Below are 21,102 nucleotides of genomic sequence, written 5' to 3' on the forward strand. Positions count from 1 at the left end.
TTATTGTGAAAATCCCCTAGTCACCACACTCCGGCACCTGTCCGGGAACACTGAGGGAGAATTTAGCATGGCCAATGCACCCTAATCAGTACATCTTTTGGACTGTGGGAGGAAACCAGAGCACCCAGAGGAAATCCACGCAGACATGGAGAGAACGTGCATATTCTGCACAGACGGTGACCCAAGCTGGGAATCGAACCCAGGTCCCTGGCGCTGTGAGGCAGCAGTGCTAACCACTGTACCACCGAATCACACCAAGGGGAGGGTCCTCTTAGGCAGAGGCATTCCAGAACTAGTTGCAGACATGCTGCAGTTCTTGTAGATCCTTGTAAAGAAATCCTTTGTTGTTAATGAATGGAGTCTCAGAAAGTGCATCATTACAAGGACCCCACCCAGAAAACCACTTTGGGTATTAATCACCCTTCTTGTGACAAAGGACAGGTTGTAGGATTTTGGGTCCTGACCCCTTACTGTGTGGCAAACAGTTACCGGCCAGTGAATTTCCCTGAATTGGCCGTGGAGTGAAGACGTTTGTTCACCATCCACTTAAGGACAGCAGGCAGGTTCTTGAAGCTAGAGGGCTGATGGGAGGTTCCCAGCAGGAAGCAGATGCAGCTCAGTTAAGAGACAGAAAGAACACTTCATATCAAGGTGCCTTCACAGTGAGTTTTCAACCTTTAAAATGTTTTTAAAAAACAGCACAGGTGCCAGGCCACCATTGTTGAGGGAGAAACCTCCCAGGCAGTGGGCGACCTGTGGCCAGGCAGCAGCAGAGGCCTCGAAAACTGCCTGAGGTGCTTGTCCCCCCAGTCTTCTAGGAGGCTCCCTCCAGATATCTGGCATATAGTCCCTGACACCACAGGGTGTCAGCAGGAGGGCACAGCCATGGGTCCTTGAGGTCAATCTGCAGTGGGGAGTAACGACTGAGAGATTTAGACTTGTAGGAAGGGGGCAGAGACTCAGATCGTGGGAAGGAGTGAAAGATCAGGGACTGAAGGTGGGGACTTTTTTTTGTAGCAGAGGGAGAGATACAATCGGCAGAAGGAAGGCCGCATTTCTGCTCCACTATTTACAAGGATCTATGAACTGCAGCATATCTGCAACTAGTTCAGGAATGCCTCTGCCTAAGAGGACCCTTCCCTTGGGGTGATTCGGTGGCCCAGTGGTTAGCACTGCTGCCTTACAGCACCAGGGACCCAGGTTCAATTCCTGGATTGGGTGACTGTGTGGAGTCTGCACGTTCCCCCAGTTTCTGCTTGGGTTTCCTCTGGGTGCTCCAGTTTCCTCCCACAGTCCGAAAGACGTGCTAGTTAGGTTCATTGGCCATGCTAACTTCTCCTTCAGTGTACCCGAACAGGTGCCAGAGTGTGGCGACTAGGGGATTTTCACAGTAAGTTCATATGGCTGAACATTCCACAGGCAGTGCTGTAAAATTTGTCTTTTGGAGCAAGGTACTTTCCTCCCCCAAATTTCACAGTCGGGTTTCCTGAGCCCTGGGAAACACAGACAACTGTTACATTTAAATCTGGCTCTAACTGCACTGTGGGAGTTTGATGTAAATATGTTAAAGAAATATCCTGCTTCTGAAATACAGCGCACTCATATGACACAACCCCCACCACCATATAAACAGCAAAGGACACGTATGCAGGGTTAAGAACATGCTGCTCATTATGTGATCCTCTCACACCCCCACAACCTCTGTCATGTTTGGTGTAGATGGATTAATATCCAGTTCTCTCTCTGTGGAAAGCGAGATAAATTGCTGCTTGGATTGTGGACTTCACTGTTCGAGTTATCCCACAATGTTGGGTTGCAATTTAGTAGAAACCCACCTCTACCAAATGCAAAAAATCTGAAAATGTTCTGGATAACATGGCAAGCAAATGCTGCAGAGGAAGTAGTACATCAGAAAGTTTCCCAAAATAGAACGCAGCCTCTGCTGAGTGCGGCATGCAGAAGCTTGTTCACCAGTTTTGAAATTAATTTAGATGCTAGATACTTGATTCTTTTGACACCAGGAATTAGTATCCAGATTTTCCTTTCTGTGGGACGAGGTGGTAGGGGGTGCAGTTTGCAGATAGATCTTGGCCACCAAGGTATAAAGGAAATCCAAAATCTGGCTGCATGTCTATGTTTGGAAAATTGAGTTATTTTATACATTGGGCAAGATTTTCCAGCCCTCTCCATTGGCGGAATCTTCCTGAAGCTTGCTGAAGCTAATCCCCCATGTCGGGTTCCCCGGAGGCAGAACAGGTGAGCCACACAAAACGCTATAGACATCGGTGGGACCGATGGCTGGTAGCCAATGGTGAGCCATCCGCAGCGAGAGAACATGGAGGAGGCTGGGGTAGTGGTGGTGGAGGAGGAGGAAAATTCAGCCCAGCCCATTGTTTTTCCTTCATCATCACTGAGTCAGAGTCTCAGAGTTTACTGCGTAAAGGCACCTAGAGAACACCTTCACCACACCGGCAGCCTCGATTCAAGAAAGCACCTCATCATTACTTTTTCAAGGGCAATTAAGGATGTGCAAGAAATACTGGCCTTGCCAGCAGCACCCACATCTCTGAATGAATTTTTAAAAAAACTATGAAGGGAAAGATGGCAGATTTTCTTCCCTACACATTAATGAACCGATTGGGCTTTGCAAAATTGGACAGGTTGAGAATCACGCAATAATCTTCGTTATGCCATAATTCAAATTCTTCGAATGTGTTTGAATCCGCAGCCTCTGAATAATGAGTCCAGTAACATAATCAGGGCAGTGCCCTATCCTATTGGTACCAATGGAAATGGGAACTAAAACGACAGCTGTGCTGAGGGGAGAGTGCCAATTATCAAGGAGTGGTGGCCATTTTCATCACCACAGTAGCTGTGCTTTTGTTTTGTTCTCTCAGCAATTCGCGCGTAGAGTGGGACAGAATTTGGGACTGACAAAAGACGAGCTTTGATCAACGTGCAGGATAATAATCCTTAGCCAGGCCAACAATAAAAAAAAACACTGCCATAGACAGCACCTGTAAGTATAAATTTGACAGAAATGGCATTACATTATATTAATGTTACACAAAAATCATTAGTTTGAGAATCCAGTGGGGACCCAGCTATCCAATATGTAGAAGTTTATGTGAATCTCAATGTCTAGGTCACAAAAAAAACCCCCCAAATGATTTGACACCACGTGAAAGAACAAGTTACATGAATATGTATTAAGGAAATGGAAATTAAAGACTGAAAATCAAATGGTGAACTTACGATGGAAAGATGAAATCTCGTCTATTATCTGCAAGTATTTTTTAATTCTTATTTTGTGTTTTGCTTCAGAACAAAAACTGCTTTTTTGTTTGGATCCCAGCTTTGCTTTTTGCTGCAAAAGCTGCTTATTCCTTTGGGGGTTAAGCAGAAATAAATGCCAAGGTACGAGGAATTAGAGCATATGTAATTCAGTTTCCAGATCTGTCAGAACATAAGAGATAAAGAAAATTGATGTACCTTGGCAAATTTCTCTTGCTTCATTTTTTAAATATAATCTAATCTGATTGCTCATTCTGCAGTACATATATTTCAACAATATGCACTCAACTCCCATTAAACCATGATTTGTCTGTGGAACCGATTGCATCTCTAATTATTTTGAGACTTAAAAGAAGTAAAAACTGTTCGATCTGCTCACTACATTTGAACTCCAATTAAAGAAAGATTTTATTTTGCACCTTCAGTCCTCCTTTTTCATCCATTGAAATAATATCTGATGTCTGGCTTGTAGGGCATTGCAGCGAGAAAGGTGAGGAAATTTGGATCTGGAGGAAGGTCTGTGTTGTTTCACACAGAAAATTTGGACAAATGGGGAAGTAATTTAAAAATACAAGGATTAGGAGTAGATCATATGGCCTCCTGAGTCTGCTCCACCATTCAGTAAGATCATGACTGATCTTTGGCTTTGGCTCCATTTTCCTGGCCTGACGCACATTCCTTTATTCATAGAATCGTATAGAAGGAGGCCATTTGGTCAATCAAGCCTGCACCGACAACAATCCCATCCAGACCCTATCCCCATAACCCCATGCATTTACCCTGCAAGCCCCCCTAACACTAAGGGCAAGTTAGCATGGCAATCAACCCAATCTGCACATCTTTGGACTGTGGGAGGAAACCAGAACACCCAGACATGGGGAAAATGTGCAAACTCCACATAGACAGTCACCCAAGAATTGAACCAGGGTCCCTGGGGCTGTGAGGCAGCAGTGCTCACCACTGTGCCACCGTGCCGTCCGAATATTCAAAACGTTATTGATCTCAGCATTGAATATACTCAACATCTGATCCCATTGGGGTAGACATTTCTTCTCACTTCTAAATATCTGTCCCTTTTCCCTTAGGTTTTAGATTCTCCATCCGTGTTGACTCTTAACTGTTCACAAGGGCAATTAGGAACAGGATTTGTTGGTTTTGCCAGTGACATCCACATCATGAAAGAGTTTTTTAAAAAATCTCTCAGAAGAGCCCGCTGATGTTAAGGTCTGGAAACTTCTGGCCTCTCAGTCCAATCTGCTCAACCCTCCTCATCGGGTAACTCTCTCATCCCAGGAATCAATGTCGTCGACCTTCATTGCATACTCTCTCTTCTGCAAGTATATCTTTCCTCACTATGCCTTTTGTGACTATTAAGTACCCTGTTATCATGTCCTTAATAATAAATTTGAGTATGTTCCCGACTACTGATGTCGGGTTAACCTACCCTTTAATTCCCTGTCTTCTCTCTTGCTTCTGTCTTAAACATCAGAATTACATTTGCTACTTTCTAACCGATGGGAAAGTTTTAGAATCGAGGGAATTCTGGAAGATCAAATCCTGCCATCACTTCAGCTGCCACTTTCAAAGCCCTATGATGTAAGCCATCAGGTCCAGGGGATTTTCAAACTTTAAATTGCGTTAATTTCTCCAGTACTTCTTCTTCATAAATACTGTATTTGTAACATTGTGTTCCTCACTTTCACTGTATCCTTGATTCCCCACATTTTCCTGTATGGTTTTTTGAGTGTGTTGTACTGTAAAGGCAGCCAAGAAATACTTGTTTAACAAAGATGTGCGGGTTAGGTTGATTGGCCAGGCTAAATTGTCCCTCAGTGTCAGGGGGATTAGCAGAATAAATACGTGGGGTTATGGGGATAGGGTCTGGGTGGGAATGTCGTAAATGCGGGCTCGATGGGCCAAATGCCTCCTTCTCCACTGTAGGGATTCTATGATTCCGTGATCTCTGCCATTTCCTTATTCCCCACTATAATTTTACTACTTTAAAGTTTATTAGTCATAAGTAGGCTTACATTCAAAATGCAATGAAGTTACTGTGAAAATCCCCGAGTCGCCACACTCCGGCGCCTGTTCGGACTGAGGGAGAATTTAGCGTGGCCAATGCACCTAACCAGCACATCTTTGGATTGTGGGAGGAAACCAGAGCACCCGGAAGAAACCCACGCAGACGCAGGCAGAACGTGCAAACTCCACACAGACAGTGACCCAAGCTGGGAATTGAACCTGGGTCCCTGGCGCTGTGAGGGACTTTGCATACTTGTAAAAGCTCTTATAATCTGTTCTTGTATTTCCTCACTGTTAACTCTTGCATTCTATTTTCTCCTTACTCACCATCTTAGTCACCCTGTGTTGATTTTTCCTTCCAATCCCTAGGTTTATGACTTTTCTTGGCAACATTATTGCCAGCCCCTTCTTTTAATCAGATACAATGAACTGAAATAAAAGCAAAATACGGCGGATGCTGGAATCTGAAATAACAATGGGCAATGGTGAAAAAACTCAGCACATATGGGAACATCTGTGAGGAGAAAGAAGCAGCGTTAACGTTTTGAGTCTACGTGACTCTGGAACTAGAGATAGAGAAAAATGTATTGGATTATATGCTGTGTAAGAGAGGATGGAAGAGCTGGAACAGAGTAGAAGGTCAGTGAGGAGCTGGGAGAGATTGCAGCAAAGATGCAGCAAAACTCATGAACAAGTGACAGATGGGGAATGGGAGGGAGGATTCTTGCATAGGAACAAAAAATGTTTGGGGATAAAAAAAAGTTTAAGATGGAGCAGAAAGGTCACAGAAAAGTCGTTGAACTCAATGTCCGTGGCTGTAACGTGTCTAATCAGAAAATGAGGTGCTGCCCCTTTTTAAAGTTTTTTTAAAGTTTACAGGCTTACATTAACACTGCAATGAAGTTACTGTGAAAATCCCCTCGTCGCCACACTCCAGCACCTGTTCGGGTGCACTGAGGGAGAATTTAGCGTGGCCAATGCACCTAACCAGCATGTCTTTCAGACTGTGGGAGGAAACCAGAGCACCCGGAGGAAATCCACACAGACACAGGGAGAACGTGCAGACTCTGCACAGACAATGACCCAAGCTGGGAATCGAACCTGGGTCCCTGGTGCTGTGAGACAGCAGTGCTAACCACTGTGCCACCGTGCCACCCCACTGGAGCATTGCAGCAGGCCTAGAACGGACATGCGGACGATCCTAAACTTATCTAGTTAGCCACAGTTGCCTTTCCCAGTAGAGTTTTTAATTCTCCTATGACTATGTGTTCACTGAGAATTATGAATTATTTCTTTAAATGTTTGCCATTGCTTAACCATCATCCCTTCTTTTAATCTAATACCCCAATCTCAGCCAATTGCTTCTCAGTGCTCTCATTTGCTTTGCTTAAATTTAAGACCCAGTTTCAGACTTAACCACATCATTCTCAAACATGAAAATAGAATTCTCCCGTACAATGATTACTCTTCTCAAGAGTTTCATTTACTATCCAATTTACTAATCAGCCATATCTCATTATGCAATACTAGATCTTAAATAGGTTGTTCCCTGGTTTGTTCGTCAACATATTGTTCCAGAAAACTATTGCAAATGCATTCCATGAACTCGTGGCCCAAGCTACAATATGATTTGCTCTATCTATATAAAGCTTCAAATCTCCCTAATGTTATTCTATTACCTTTGTCGTTATCTCTAATTTCCTTCTTTATGTTTTGCCCAACCCTATGATTACTGTTAAGGGAGCGATGAACTCCTCCCGCCAATGTTTGCTGTCCTTTGTTATTGCATCGCTCCACCCTACTGATTCCGTGTGCTGATTTTCTGAGTTATGATCTGGAAAATGAACACGCATGGCTGGTCAGTACGACTCAGCTACTTGTCAGATATACTGTGCAAGCCATGTTTTATTATTAAAGTAGTGAATGACCGGTATTATCTGACCGATTTAAAGACTGGATGATGGACCCCCTACGTTCTTGGAACCCATTCGGAATGTTAAAATGGTTCTACCCACTCAAAACCAAGATTGAACAATCCCAACGGATTCTCGGCCTCAATGCAGCATGAAGAGATCGAGGAAGTTACTTGCACTCTTAATTAATGAAGGAGACTCCCCTCTTTGTGGTCTACCAAGCTAGTTGTTCAGTACCTTTTGGATGATTCATGATAGCTGTGATAGTAATCAGTAATATCATATCTTACTAATCAGTGACATTCCTCACTGGGTGAAGACACACTCTGTGTTTCTAGCAGTGGGCCATATTTTTAATTTGCAACGTCAACCACAGTATTACATCAATACCAGTGTTCTAATGAAGAACATGTCTTTGTTTTAATTCATGTGTCTGGTGAATAAAGTTATATCGATATAGTTAGTGTTTCGCTACTTGTTAATCTTTCTGTTGCATATCTTCCAATTACTTCTCAATCTAATTGAATCCACAGATTGGAATTAAAAATAAAATCTTAAAGATTCTGTTACAAAAATGAAGTATTTTTGTCTATGAAGTCTTGTTTTTTGGGTTTATTTCTTCGTGCTGTGCCAATAATGTGGTTAGAAACCAAATTCTCACCTTGAAAAATAGCCCAACCTATTTTTAGTCTGCAATATAATAACTGATAATTTCCATAGATTCCTCGAGGTTTATAATACAGAAGGAGACTCTCTCTGGTTTGTCATGTCTGCGCTGAGTCTTTGACAAATCCAAAAACTACACAACCGACTACCTGATCTTTCCCTACACGCCTGCTATCATCATTAGTTTTGAATATCTATCTACTTTTCACTTCAATAGTCTCCCTGCTTGGAGTCCACGTGATGCCTTTTTAAAATTTGTTCATGAGATGTGGGCATTGCTGCCTGGGCCAGCATTTATTGCCCACCTTTATAGCCCATCCCTAACTCCCCTTGAACTTAGCTGCTTGCTAGGCCATGAGTGGGGGTGGCACAGTGGCATGGTGGTTAGCACTGCTGCTTCACAGCACCAGGCACCAGGGTTTAATTCCAGCTTTGGGTCACTGTCTGTGTGGAGTTTGCATATTCTTACTGAGTCTGCATGGGTTTCCTCCGGCCGCTCCATTTTCCTCCCACAGTCCAAAGATGTGCGGGTTAAGTAGATTGGCCATGCGAAATTGCCCCTCAGTGTCAGGGGGGTTAGCACAGTAAATAGGCGGGGTTGTGGGGATAGGGCCTGGGTGGGATTGTTTTGGTGCAGACTCGATGGGCTGAATGGCCTCGTTCTGCACTGTAGAGATTCTATGACTTTAGAGAGCATTTAAGAGCCAATCGCATTGCCCTGGGTCGGGAGTCAGATGCAGGCCAGACCAGGTAAGAATGACAGATTTCCTTCCCTAAAAGGCATTAGTGAACCAGATAGGTCTTTACGACAATCGAAAATGGCTTACTGGTCATCATTAGATTTTTAGTTCCAGATTTTTATTGAACTCACCATTTGCCATGTTAGGATTTGGGTCTCTGGGTGATTAGCCCAGTGACAACAGCACTACGCCACCGCCTTCCCATCATGAATGTGTAAATGGTTCAGACACACCTCAGCAAACTGACTAAAGCCAGAAGAAAAATTGACTAAACCTATGTTATTTGTCAGAATTTATGTATTTCCTTGCTGTCTATGATCAATCTCTTTTATATGAGAGGTGGATGTATTTTCTTACCCTCAGAGTGCCTGTCCCAACTTAAATAATGCCGGCAGCAAGCTATTTCACCAAGCCTAAAATAAAGAAGGTTATTTATTGTCCCGTACTTGCCCCGGAAGTTTAAAGTGCAACATCTCACTCACTCATCTCACACACACATACCGGGCAGAATTTTCCATTCTGGAGGCTCAGGGGGCAATTTTACGCACACGTTTGAATGGCAACACGGGTGCAAAATCAAGCTGGAGTCAGGAAATGATAGGCTGGCAGAATCTCATTTTCCAATTTCCCCACCCCCTCACTGGTGACCTCACAAGGTTCCTGCCCTTTTAAAGAATTTGAATATTTTTAAAGGGCCTTCCCATCACACATGGGTGGGAACCCATTATGGGCACCAAGGTAAGTATAGCCCCCGGGAGGGAGACAGCCATGCCCAACCTGGCAGTGCCAACCTGTGCCAACCTGGCAGTGCCAGTCTAGCAGTGCCAGCCTATGCCAACCTGTGCTAGGGACAGTGCCAAGGGTGAGCCCTCTGGGTTCCTGTTTTGTGTAATCGGGGAGGGTGGGGTGAAGGGAGTTCACATTGTGTGTGGTGGGGGAGGAGTGCCAAGGTGTTTGAAGGGTGGACATGGCAGTGCCAGGAGAAGCGCGGAGTGGACATGGCAGAGATATTGCCACAGTGGTTGTGAGGGGTGGGGGGGTGTGACAATTGTGCTGTGGTGAGGAGAGACCCTGATAGCTTCATGGTGAGGGGTACTGGAGGGAATTTCAGTTGGATCATGCTTTAATGATGTTGCCCCGATCTCTATGGAGCCAGCCTATTAGAGGATTAAGATGTTAAGTTGGGCTGGCTTCTTATGATCGGTGAGGAGGCATCTCCCTACAAGGATGGAACAGGGAAAGGCTGGCAGCGCAAGTGCAACCCAAAGACATGACAGTGGCTTTCTGGCTTGGAGTGAGAGGTCTGTAGTTGTTGGGTAAGATACGTCCAAGAGATGAGTGTGTCTGCCACAGGAAGGAGGAGGCACACAGAATTGAGGTTGCAGTCAATGCTGCCTTCCCGATGGCAGTGCTCAGATTGAGGAGAAGGGTCCGGTGCTGTCTAGCAGAGCTTATAGAAGAGCCCCAGCCTGAGGGGCATATTCCCTTGCCACCGGCTCTATTCGGCCCCCAGACTGACAGCGAAAATCAAGACCCCGATTTTTTTTTTGTCAGAGTGGCTCAAGGTCTGGTCTCAAAAACCCGGCAGAGCATCTGGAGAAATGCACATCAGTTTTCAGTCAGGGCCTGACACTCTGGAAAATTATGAGAAAGTTCCACCCTGAGGGGTGGGATCTTCCATTCAATGGAATTTTGGCTGGCTCTCTGCATTCACCATGGTGGAAGCCACTGTGCCGGGGCTGTAAGTGTGGTGGTGGACAGGATAAGCGGTGCATTGTCCATGAGGTTGTGGGATATAGGTTTTCGGGCCGGATTGTATGCTGGGAACCTCATCAATTACCCATCAGTGAGCCGCTCTCCAAATCACATGGCAAGGCGGGCACCGATTGGTCCAGCCCAGCATCACATTACGGGGTCGAAGGTCCTCGTGCCATACTTAAACATCACCCAAACACAAATATTCACACTCTGCAACCCAGCTGTTTGGTCTGCACTTCCTGAGATCTTAAAGCCACATGCCTGCAATCGATTGCACTCTGAAATCTTGGGGAGCTGGAGATCGTCACAAATTGCAGAAATCTAGCAGCCTGGCTAGCTTCATCCATTATGAACTTTATTTAATTATGAACCTTGCTGTAGAGGGCATCCATCACCTTTTTATATTTATGAGTTGCGGACTGAGGTGCTGCATAGGTCCCTTGTGGATTCCTGAAATGAGCTGCTTGCAAAGAAACTGAGTGTGGTAGTAACCTTCAGGGGCAATGGCAAGGGATGGCCTCCCAGTCCATGTGGCGTCAGATCATCAGACCATAAGAGTAGGTACTGAAATAGGCCATTTGGCCCATTGAGTCTTCTCTACTAGAATGTGGCATGCACTGCACTATTTCTCACATCTCCAAATAGGAGAGGCAGCTTCGATAGACCCTTGATCTATGGGTTGTATCTAACCTCCTCAGCTTCTGGGTCTTCCTGGACACCCCTGGAATATGCCCCTCAGGCTGGGGATTTTCTCTGAGCTCCGCTATACAGCACCAGACCCTTCTCCTCAATCTGAGCACTGCCATCGAGAAGGCAACATTGACTGCAGCCTCACTCCTGCATGCCTTCTCCTTCTCGTGGACAGATACATTCATCTCTAGGATATATCCCAACAATTACAGACCTCCCACTCCAAGCCAGAAAGTCACTGTCACATCTTTGCGTTGCGCTTGCGCTGCCTGCCTTTTGCTATTCCAGCCTTGTAGGTGAGGTGCACCCTCACCGATCACAAGTGTCTGAGAAGCCAGCCAACTTGACATCTCAATCCTGTAAAGGATATAAGAGGGTTGAGCACAGCCATGTAATTCTGAGCCTCACTAAAGGCAATTGTACACTGTCCAATTTGGATTTGAGATTAACCATGCCTTGCATTTTGGGAATGATTAGATGCTTTGTGCCCTATGAATCGTGTCCAATGGGCAATGCAGTTTGCAGGGTTTGAGTGAGCTTCTTGCAGATATCCAGTAGCTGTGTCCCCTTAATGGCTGCCAGTCTCTTCCTCTCTTACATTTCTCTGATGGTTATATGCTCAATGAGAGCAACTATAATGTGGGCCCAATGCATCGTGTAGTATTGCGTAAAAGTGTACCATGAGTTCCAACTTTTCAATGAGTACTTCATCACTTCTCTCCACTGATCCTCCTTCATCTTCAAGAGTCCAGCCACACTGCCTCAGACCCTCCCATGGTGAACTGTCTCCATTTTCATTTTTAAAATGCGTCATTGTTTCAGGGTGTAGACGTGATGGTGCTGCAACTCCTGCTGCCAGACCGGTTCTGACCCACCCTCTGTCAACACTCATGTCTCTCTGATTATCCTGGAACCCATCAGTGTGCAGGTAGATATCCCTCTGGTCACTCACTAACCTCCCCCAGGAACCCTGGAGCCCATAGCGATTGACAAAGACATTGTTACCCTCCCCGTCGCTGTGGACGTCTCCATGCCACATGTGGACTTCACCCCTTCCCAGCCTGAGGCCAGCATCATGATCCCACACAGAGGCTCCTCCACATGGGAGCTTCGAGCACCCTGCCTTTTTTACGGTTTCCCCATCTACAGATTGCGGAGGCCTCCCTTGACCATAACTGTTCCATCTGCAGTCCAGTAACCAGCCAGCCAACCTCCAGGACCATCTTGTGTGAAGCACTGATCACACCCTGCCCACCATAGTGTGTACGACCCCGATTAAGCAGATGGGCCTTGCTCCTCCCTGGAACGGGACCATGGAGAGCCCTGTAACATAGTCCGCAATACCACAGGAGTGCCTATAATCTCTCACCCTAACCATTTGGCCTCAGTCCCAGGACTAAGACTGTCTGACTCTCATTGATTCATTTCCTTCAAGACTTGTGGCTCCCATTGCCCCAATCATAATTTAGCCTATTATCATACCCTCTTGTGCCACACTAACCCCACTCACTCTTCTCCCGAGTCTGCGTGCATCCCTTTCATGTTGGGTTCCAGCTCCTGATGTGTCCCCAATGTCTCCACCCATTCCCTTAACCCTCATGCCCTTATGTCTTTGCACTTGTCAACCTCGTCCCTCACCCCAAACCACCATCCCCATGCTGTTCTCTATTGATAGAGTTCAGCCCTGCCCACACCCTGCAGCACCCAGTGTGAGCAGCCCTGCCCACACCCTGCAGCACCCCCAGTGTGAACAGCCCTGCCCAACCCTGCAGCACCCCCAGTGTGAACAGCCCTGCCCACACCCTGCAGCACCCCCAGTGTGAACAGCCCTGCCCACACCCTGCAGCACCCCCAGTGTGAACAGCCCTGCCTGCACCCTGCAGCACCCCCAGTGTGAGCAGCCCTGCCCACACCCTGCAGCACCCAGTGTGAGCAGCCCTGCCCGCGCCCTGCAGCACCCCCAGTGTGAACAGCTCTGCCTGCACCCTGCAGCACCCAGTGTGAACAGCTCTGCCTGCACCCTGCAGCACCCAGTGTGAACAGTCCTGCCTGCACCCTGCAGCACCCCCAGTGTGAGCAGCCCTGCCCACACCCTGCAGCACCCCCAGTGTGAGCAGCCCTGCCCACACCCTGCAGCACCCCCAGTGTGAGCAGCCCTGCCCACACCCTGCAGCACCCAGTGTGAACAGCCCTGCCCGCAACCTGCAGCACCCCCAGTGTGAACAGCCCTGCCTGCACCCTGCAGCACCCAGTGTGAACAGCCCTGCCCACACCCTGCAGCACCCAGTGTGAGCAGCCCTGCCCGCACCCTGCAGCACCCAGTGTGAACAGCCCTGCCCACACCCTGCAGCACCCAGTGTGAACAGCCCTGCCTGCACCCTGCAGCACCCAGTGTGAACAGCCCTGCCTGCACCCTGCAGCACCCAGTGTGAACAGCCCTGCCTGCACCCTGCAGCACCCAGTGTGAACAGCCCTGCCTACACCCTGCAGCACCCAGTATGCAGTAAGAGTTTTAACAACACCAGGTTAAAGCCCAACAGGTTTATTTGGTAGCAAATACCATTAGCTTTGGGAGCACTGCTCCTTCATCAGATGGAGTGGAAATGGAGTGGCCTTGTCTCTGCCCCACAGCAACTATGGTGAGCAACCCTCCCTAATTTGCCTGATAGCATCAGCTTTGGCAGTGGTGACCAATGGGAGCAGCACTTTCATAGTTGTATGCACCTCAATCCACAAGTGAAGTGAAGGTGGGTAATCGCATGCCACTTGTATCCTGTCATGAATCAGAGCGGTCTAATTTCCCATTGTATTTTTTACTGAATATTCATGACATGCTAATAGATGCAAATGGGGTTCCTGACATGAATCAGCAGGGAAGTCAATCCGCCATTAGGCTATCATGAAAGTGCTGTGGGGAAAATTCCAACCTGTTTTCCCACTGGCAGAAATCCAACTTTTGGCCTCACTCCAAAATTTCTGTTCGTATCTGCTGTGACTCCCGGCACTGGCAGGAATGATAAATTTCGCATAACATCACTCACACAAAGATCAGAAACAGATTAAGAAAAAACCAACGCGATTTCATTGTCTCAGCCTCTCTTTCTTGGAGGCCTGTAGTTTCTAAGATGAGTTGATGGTTTTAGTTGAAGTGCAGATCTTGCAAGTAGAGATTTTTCCCAATAAGATGCGAGGTTGCTTGTAGTTTAATTTCCAGGAGGATGTTTCTCAGGAGACCTTGAATTTGGAACAGATTTTGGAGGGACTTTCACCCACTTTCATGGTATTGCTGTTCCTTACCTTGGTTGCTCAGTTGACTGTAGATGGAATTAAATGTCTGGAATCTGGAATCAATCTGGAATTAAATGTCTAATGATCACCATGAAACCATTGTTGATTGTCATAAAACCCATCCGGTTCCCTAATGTTCTTTTGGGAAGGAAATTTGCACCGTTACCTGGTCTGGCCTACATGTGACTCCAGAGCCACAGCAATGTGGTTGACTCTTAGGCCAGGTTTTTGCAGCCTCGTTCGTCCCAAAACCGTAAAATTGCACCTAAGGTCAACGGACCTTTCCGTGGTCTGCCCCTCGCCCGTTCCGATTCCCATGGCAGGCGGGATGGTAAAATTCCAGCCTTAATGTTCTCAGGGATGGGCAATAAATGCTGACCCAGCCAGCGACGCCCACATCTCATTCACGAATAAAGAAAGGACAAGAGGACGTGTATGTTTTGATATTTGCCTGAGTCTCAGAACTGTCTACAATTGATACTTCCAAAAGTAACATGGTTTGCAGTGGCCACTTTAACAGTCTGCTTTTGTTTAACATTTTAAAGTATGGTTTGAATGTTAATATGCTGGAAGATGACGTAATGTTCTAACAAAATATTAATTCAACATCGACAGTTCAGTAATCATTTTTTTGTTGGGAAGTAGTTTTGTTGCAGAAGAAGCAGCTTTGTTCTGTAGAAATTTAAAGGAGGCATTAAGGAGTGTTATTACTGTAAATATAGCCCCTGTGCTCTGTAATGTTTGTTTAACTATTGGATGTCAAATAGGTTCATTTGTTGGTTTATGGCCTTAGCCTTGGCTTATATAGCGGGTATACCCATCTACCTACCAAGTGGTCATACAGTTGCATGTGATATATGCCACTAAGCTGAAAGGATTCATTGTTCAGTGCCTGGCTCGCACTACATTTGTTCAATACATGGCTGTTGGGCAGAAAAAAATACATCCGAGGAGACACGAGGTTCACTGACTGAGGACATTGACACTGACCCCAGTTGTAGTTGGAATCATAGAATCCCTACAGTGCAGAACGAGGCCATTCGGCCCATTGAGCCTGCACTGACAACATTCCCACCCAGGTTTTATCCCTGTAATCCCATGCATTTACCCTGCCAGTCCCCTGACACTAAGGAGCAATTTAGCATGGCCAATCAACCTAACCTGCACATCCTTGGACTGTGGGAGGAAACTGGAGCACCCAGAGGAAACTCACGCAGACACGGGGAGAACATGCAAACTCCACACAGAATATTACTCTTGTGATTTGCCACCCCAGGGGGCAGTGGAACCAGGCTCATTGAATATGTTTAGACACATTTTTGATCTACAAGGGAGTCAAAGATGATGGGGGAGCAGGCAGGAAAGTGGAATTAAAGCCACAATCAGATTATCCAGATCTTATTGATTGGAAGAGCAGGCCTAAATGGGCTGGATGGCATAACCTTGTTTCTTATTTACACATGTCACTATTGAAAGTACTGTTAAGCAATAGGATCCAACTCTGCTTCATATTTGTCATGCCTTCAGAATCTTATGTGTTAGCATTTGTGTCTTATTTTGGGGTGAAGAATGCATGTTCCTAGCAGCTGATGGATTCTTTTCTCACATGGCATTACGCAACTGAGATTGCTGTGCTCAGTCAGGCATAGGATGATGCCTCATCTATGCTCTAGCCTGTTCGCATGCAATTATATATATTGTTAAAGTCAAGATAGAGCCTTGTTGAGGTATAATATCAGCTCACCACGTGCATGGGCTAAGAAGAATTCTGACAAGGGTGAAAATGGATGCCATGGCTCAGTCTAAATTCAAGAAATAGGGAGTATTTCTCATGTTGACTTGCGATTATAACTGGCTGATTCTCAACGTAGGATAGCCACATCATAAAGGTGAGACCTAACAAATAGGTCTGGTCAGTTTATATGGAAAATACATTTGCAAAGCCTTTGTACACACCCTGGGCTGCAACTGGACTTTTTACCTCCTCCAGTTTGTTAGCCTGTTTGTAAACAACATAACTCAAAAATGAATGAGTGGATTCCAATGAAACTTTGGATACAGATGGGGTATGGCCCAAGAAAGAACTGACTGATTAATTTTTTGCAGTGATGTAGACCTGGATCCTGGATTTTTTAAAAAGGATCTGTTAACATTGGGGAGATAAGGTAAATTCTTTTTTTTTAATGTTTTGCTTTGTTTTATTTCGAATGTTGTGGATTATCCCAATTGCCGTTGTCCAATTAATCACAGTTGTCAAAGTGTGAACAGAGTTTTCAGAGCAGGTTGTTGGATATGGATTGGCCTGTGGCCTCCTCAGTGAGATAGAAGCATATAATAGAAGGATTTCTTTTTTAGTTTTGTAGTTACACAGCATCAACCAAGGAGGGAAAAATGTCAAGGAATGGGCTGTTATGGGCTGTTATGAGCTGTACTGAGTTCTTCACTTGTTGAGGACTGAATTTGTCAATGCATTGTAACACAGTACACACTCATGACAATGATGCACGTCAATTGTCATAGAAGCATAGAGTTCTACAGTACAAAAAGAGGCCCTATGGCCCATCATGTCTGTGCCAGCCATCAAACACCTATCCATTCTAATCCCATTTTCCAGCACTTGGTCCATAACCTTGTATGTTATGGTGTTTTAAGTGCCCACTTAAATGCTTCTTAAATGTTGTGAGCGTTCCCACCTCTACTATCCTTTCAGGCAGTGTGTTCCAGATTCCCACCGTCCTCCAGGTAAAAAGGTTTTTCCTCAAATCCCTGTTATTGACCCCTGCAGTAAGGAGAAAAGTTCCTTCCTATCTATGTCCCTCACACGATCATGTCCCCGCTTAGCCTTCTTTGCTCAAAGGAGAACAACCCCAGCCTATCCAGCCTCTCTTCATAGCTGAAACACTCCAGCCTAGGCAACATCCTGGTGCATTTCCTCTGCACCTTCTCTAGTGCAACACACCCTTCCTATAGTGTGGCGACCAGAACTGCACACAATACTCTAGCTGTGGCCTAATGGGCATTTTATACAGTTCCGTCATAACCTCCCTTACATTCAATGCCTCGGCTAATAAAGGCAAATATCCCATATGCCTTAACCACCTTATCTACCAGTCCTGCTGCCTTCAGGGATTTATAAACATGCACACCAAGGACCCACTGATCCACTGTACAACCCAGCGTCCCACCGATCACTGTGTATTACCTTGCTGTGTAAGTACTTCCAAAATGCATTACCTCACACTTTTGTGTCAGAGCAGCACCTTAAAAGGGGACAGAGTGGCCCTCTAACTCATTGGAGTTTCTAAAATGGGAATACTGGCATATTGCCACATTGTGAATGAACACAGCTTTGACCCTCATGAGTGACACATTAGCAACAGCAACCCTCATTTATCTACCACTTCTAACAAAGTCAAACATCCCAAGGTGCTTCACGGAAGTGTCATCAGATAACAAGCTGCATAAAGAGAGGGTGGAACAGGTGACCATAAATGTGTTCAAAGGTGTAGCTTTCAGGGAATATCTTAAAGAAGGAGGGAGGGGTACAAAGAACAAGAACAAAGAACAATACAGCACAGTAACAGGCCCTTCGGCCCTCCAAGCCCGCGCCGCTCCCCAGTCCAGGATTGAATCCTGAATCCAGGATCCCCGCCCAATTTTCCATCCTATCTACATCCTAATATCCTATCCACCGAGCTGTCCCTCACAGCTACGATGCCTAGTTCATCACAACCTATTAAATCACCCCCCCCCCCCCCCCCCCCCATTCCAGACCATGTGATCTCCAGGGAGAGGCGAAAACCCAGAGTGAAAACCCCAGGGCCAATATGGGGAAAAAAAAATCTGGGAAATTCCTCTCCGACCCCCTGAGGCGATCGAAACGAGTCCAGGAGATCACACTGGCCCTGATCAGAAAATGCTTCCCAACCCTATTCATTTCCACTTCTGCTTTACGAACACCATCTGAATTCCCTGCCCTCGAGACAGGTTCCCAACTATCCGCAGTCTCGCTCTGTACTGGCACCAGCAAGATGATCTTAGAATGAAGCCTTGAAACGAGAAACAAAGAACAATTAGCCCGCGCCGCTCCCTGGTCCAAACTAGACCACTCTTTTGTATCCCTCCATTCCCACTCCGGTAGTGTGGCCGAGAAGTTTGAAGAGAGTATTTCCAGAGCTTAGGTTTAGTCAGGTGAAGACATGGCAAGCAATGGTAGAGTACCCCATTTGGGGGATGAGGAAGAGGCCAAAATAGGAGGAGTACTGAAATTTCAGAAGGTTGTAGGGCTGGAAGGAGATACCATGGAGCAGTATTCACGATTAAAGAATCTGAAGAGATAAATGTGCCAAAAATAATTGTATCATTTATCATAGAAGAATCATAGAAACCCTCCAGTGGCAGAAGGAGGCCATTTGGCGCATCAAGTCTGCACCAACAACAATCCCACCCAGGTCCTGTCCCCAAAACCCCACATATTAACCCTGCTAATCCCTCTAGCATACACATGCCGGGACACTAAGGGGCAATTTAGCACGGCCAATCAACATTGCACATTTTTGGACTGTGGGAGGAAACCGGAGCACCCGGAGGAAACCCACGGAGACACGAGGAGAACTCCACACAGACAGTGATACAAGCCGGGAATCGAACCCAGGTCCCTGAAGCTGTGAAGCAGCAGTGCTAACCACTGTGCCATCGTGCCGCCCGTATTGACTTTTTCATTCCATCATGATACATATGGGGTTAAAAGTCCTGTACAGTCAGAATTCTGCCTCACTTGTTTTAATGCATAACATCCGCAGAATATGTCATTATCTGAGAAATGGTTCGGGCGTTTAGTTCAAATATAAACATCCTGTGGAATTTGTTTCAGTCTATGTTTGATGGGCAATTCCAGGGACAGGCATTAAACTTTTCTTTGTCCAGGTAAAAGCTTGAAAAGAAATTCTCAATGTGTCTGGTTCCAATTGAATAGTTAGTCTGAAAAGGGAGACTCCATGAATAGTCTGGAAGAGACTGCCATACAAAAGTTAACATTCAGGGACATGGGGCATGAAATTCATATCTATTTTGTCACAGGAATTGGAGCTATGAAAGCCAATTACCCTCCTGCGCGTGTGCGCTGTGCTGCCAGCCATCTCCAATCTAGAGAAGGGCCCTCACTTGGGCAACCCTGTGTGTGTTGGCAGCTTCTGACCTCCTTCCATTGTGACGTGACACAGTCCCAATAGTTGATGTGATGTCCTAGCTGTCAAATTTGGGTCACGTAGCTCTGTAGAACTTGCACATCAGTCACCAAAGAGGAAGTATTTAGCAGCAGGAAGGGCTTAGCTCCAGTGTTACCTCATGCAGATAAGATGTGTTAGAATAACTTCTATTGCAAAATGTCTGGGAGCACTCTGGATGTATTGTGGCGAGTTGCTAGATTTGCCTGAGAGTATTGTATTCTCAGAGAGATGGCAGAGGAGTCAGTGACCTGTCCATACAAAGGCTGCAACAGGTACCTGGGCTACAGTAGCAGTCTCTCTGGGTCTTCAGCACTATAGAGAGATGGAACAGAGGTGAGTTCTGTGTGTGTGCTATCTTCTGCCAATTTGGGGCTGAACTTCTCCATGCACCTTGGCGGTGACAGCAGGCTGTCTGGCAGGCCAGCCAATGCACCTATCATTGCAGTGTGTGTCCTCATCAGTGTTCATGTGCATATTGCCCCTTCAAGGACTTAACCTGAATCCCCGGTTGAGAACTAACCTCACGACCTGGCCCTTTGGTGAGGTCCAGGTAAACTATCCATTAGCTTGGCATGGTCACAGCTCACACATACCAGGTGACTTACTGTGCCCAACTCAAAACAAGACTGAAGCCACATGTGGTATCGGTACCTGAGCTGGTGGCTCTGAGCGTCAGACCAAGTGGCAGGGATTCTTCAACAGTACTTTGCTGTTGCTCTCTCTCCTCCTCCTTAACCACTATGCCTGGCAGGCAGCAGTTCTTGGTTGATTCATCATAATGATGGAGCACAACCCCAAATTATGTATGGACATATTGGACTTTTAAATAAGACATTCTTTAAAAAAAATTCAGCAGGCCTGTCTGCAACTGAGAAGATTGCAGTGGAGGTGGGAAGAGGCCCTTAAGTGGTCATTAATTGGAACTCAACTGGAGGGAGGGCAGGTAGGTCTGACCGTGGGCCTTCCTGCATTGAACTTACTTTTAGGGAAGGCAGCAGGTACCAGTCCCGATGCTGGCTCACCAAATATTCAGGCCCTCCTGCCTCCTTCCTCACTTTCCGTTGGGGCAGAAGATTCTGTACATCACAAGCCTCTTGCATTGCTCAGTGTATGATTGCTCATCCAGCAACACAGCTTGGTATCCAGGTCTCATACCTGGGTGGCATGGTGGCACAGTGGTTAGCACTGCTGCCTCACAGCACCAGGGACCTGGGTTCAATTCCTGGCTTGGGTCAACTGGCTGTGTGGAGTTTGCACATTCTCCCCATGTCTGCGTGGGTTTCCTCTGGGTGATCCCCTTTCCTCCCAGTCCAAAGATGTGTGGATTAGGTGGATTGGCCATGCTAAATTGCCCCTTAGTGCCAAGGGGACTAGTTAGGTAAATGTATGGAATTATGGGGATAGGGCCTGGGTGGGATAGTGGTTGGTGCAGACCCGGTCAGCAGGAATTATATCCTGTAGCGTGACTGACAGGTGAAACTGCATGGACTATGTGTCAGCTGA

Source organism: Mustelus asterias, chromosome 8, assembly GCF_964213995.1.
Source record: "Mustelus asterias chromosome 8, sMusAst1.hap1.1, whole genome shotgun sequence".
Taxonomy (NCBI): Eukaryota; Metazoa; Chordata; class Chondrichthyes; order Carcharhiniformes; family Triakidae; genus Mustelus; species Mustelus asterias.